The following is a 2,937-nucleotide window of genomic DNA, read 5'->3' on the forward strand; positions in this document are numbered from 1 at the left end:
CAAAGCTCTCTTCTCTACATTCCTGATAGGATTGTAATCACTTACATAATGCTAAGTGAGTCTGCTCAGAATCCTATTCAAGCCTATCCAATGGGGCTTACTTCTGGGACAAGTGTTCTTAGGATCAATGCTCCCTCTAGGCTGTGGAGTCTTGTGAGCAAAAATTCTACGTTGTGAGCTACTGCCATTAAAGTGGTGAGCAAGTGATTTGCTTACTGCATAAATTAGTTTCCTCTGGAGCCCTCCTTCCTGAGCTAAGACAAAAAAGTGTGAGCTGGAGGCTAAAAAACTGTGAGCTAGCTCACACTAACTCAGCTTAGGGGGAACACTGCTTAGGATGGCACTGTAAGTTCCATCCTGGGACACTGAAAGTTCATTGTAGGTGAAATAGACCTTTAAGGGGAAAACTGGCAATCCCCCAAAAAGTCAGCCCACATAGGCAGACCGGTTTTTTTTTTTGCAGCTAAGCAACCCCACATTGAAACAAAAAGGGAAACTGGAAGTTCGTGTCTGACTTGCACAGTCTAGCAAGGTTACACAATTCGTATCTGAGACAATTCCAGATCAGACATGCCACTCAACCCAGGACAGCAGAGATTCCTGAACCTCCGTTGCTCAGATCCCTAGGAATTTTATTCATATGCTTAGGAACTGAGATACGTATATTTTTCCTCTTCCTGGAATGGGACACGTTACCTCAGAATTCAATGTCTGTTCCTAAACTATGTTTCTGACACACATAGAACTTGAATCTATTTCCCCCAGCTAAATATTTCCACATCAGCGCACAAGAACAGTTCTGTATGCCTGAATCCAGCAAGTGCCAAAGACACCCACAACACCCTACCAAATGTGCACAGTCACTGACACCAGACAAATGTGTAGGCATTTGCCAGTCCATGACGACAACCTCCTACTCTAGAGGGTCAGAGTAGGAGTCACAAAGGTATCAGGGATATCAGTAACCTTTAAAAGTGCAAAGGCCTACAAAATGGGCCTAATCAACAGGTGAAACTTTCTTAATGCTGCTTCTTCAAGCTAAGACAAGCTTCATGCCTTTAATTTTGCCCACTACCCAGGTGCTAGAACCAACTGTAAGCATAAGACAGTGGTGAACAGATCTTCACGTCACATCTACAGGAGAATGGGCCTGCCTTTCCCTTAAATTGGGACACCATAGCCCATAATTGCAGCACAATAGGCCAGCATTTCTTAGCATAAAAGTGCCTGTCACTGAATCATCATGCAAAGATATTCAGGTTACTTGGAAAGGAGAACTGGATACAATGCGTAAAGGGGGAAAACACCACACGTCTGTAGCCCTGTTAGTCAGCATGTGGCAACCTTCAGAATTTTTTTTGAAGAAGTCTTGTAGTATGTTAAATTCATTGTGGCAAAGGTTTTCATGAATTCAAATCCACTTCAACACACGCATGAGTGTTCTTCATTGTTGACAGGCATTGTTAAACAGACAAATTGTTAAATACACATACATGAGTACAGAAGTGGAAAACCAGTATACTTTATAGCCAAAGTACCATGAAAGTCTGTGACGTGTCGACGTACAAAATGTGTGGGCCCAGTGTGGTATAGTGGTTACTCAAGTTCGAATCCACACTCAGGCCATGGAAACTCTCTGGGTGACCTTAGCCAGTCACACACTCACCCCAACCTACCTCACAGGGTTGTTGTTAGGATAAAATGAAGGACAGGCTTCAGGTTCCCAGTGGGGAGAAAGGAAGAGTATAAATAAAGTGAATGAATTAATAAAATAAGCAAAGTGGCCACTCAGAAGAAGAAGAGATTGGATTTATACCCCGCCCTTCACTACCCAAAGGTGTCTCAGAGCGGCTTACAAACTCCTTTCCCTTCCCCTCCCCACAACAGACACCCTGTGAGGGAGGTGGGGCTGAGTGACAGAGACTGCTCTTTTTCAAGAACAGCTGTGGCAGAATTATGGCTTGCCCAAGGTCATCCAGCCAGGTGAAGTGGAGGAGTGAGGAATCAAACCCAGTTCTCCCAGATTAGAGTCCCTGCACTTAACCACTACACCAAACTGGCAAAACCACCATATTCCTAGTTTTACTCTATTCACCTAACTCCCTTAGTAGGAGAGAGAAAAACTAGTCTCCACTAAACCATACAAATGGCATTTAACTTAGACATTAATGTTAAACTGTACATGATACTTTTTTTTAATTAACATTTTGATAATTGACAAACAAGCAGCACTATAAGTACAGTATTTTCCAATAGAATAGTATACAGTTGGGCAAGCTAGCCTGGTACTATCAAACTTCTGACTGGCTGCAACTTTCCAAGAACCAGGCCAGGGGCGTTTTCTCACCTGTATCGGGTGCATTTTTATCCCAGCCGTTCTTTAAGGGGCTCAGCAGATGGTCCTCCTTTCCTCATTCTAGTACAACCCTGTGAGGTGGATTAAACGGACAGCGCAGGACGAGCCCAATGCTACCCAGTGAATTTTATGGCCGAGAGTGATTTTCATCATAGGTCTTATCCTAACCACTATCCCACACTTCGCGATCAATGCTCCCCGCCCCCATTTACAAATGCAACAGTGCCCCTGAGCACGTGCGGAGCGCCACGCACGCTCCAGCCATGCAAACGTTTACAAAGACTCCAATTCCTTCCCAGAAAAAGTGTCTACCTGATGCACCGTCGGGGATCTTGGGAGCAGTCGGTTTGACAGAGGAAGCGTTCCCAATGCAGCCACCCCATGGGCGGCGTCAGCGCCAGCCCGTTCTCCAGCGCGTCAGCCGGGCACGCCAACTCCAGCAGCACCACCACGACCAGCACCAGAAGCCTCCTCACCCGGTGCGGGCCCCCTCTCCGGTTGGCCCCCGCAGCCATTCTTCGCTCCGCTCCCCTACAGCCGCGCCTCACTCTCAATTCAGGCAGCAAGAGGAACGGGGCAAC

Source organism: Gekko japonicus, unplaced genomic scaffold (genome assembly GCF_001447785.1).
Source record: "Gekko japonicus isolate JY-2015 unplaced genomic scaffold, Gekko_japonicus_V1.1 scaffold5967, whole genome shotgun sequence".
NCBI classification, from domain to species: domain Eukaryota; kingdom Metazoa; phylum Chordata; class Lepidosauria; order Squamata; family Gekkonidae; genus Gekko; species Gekko japonicus.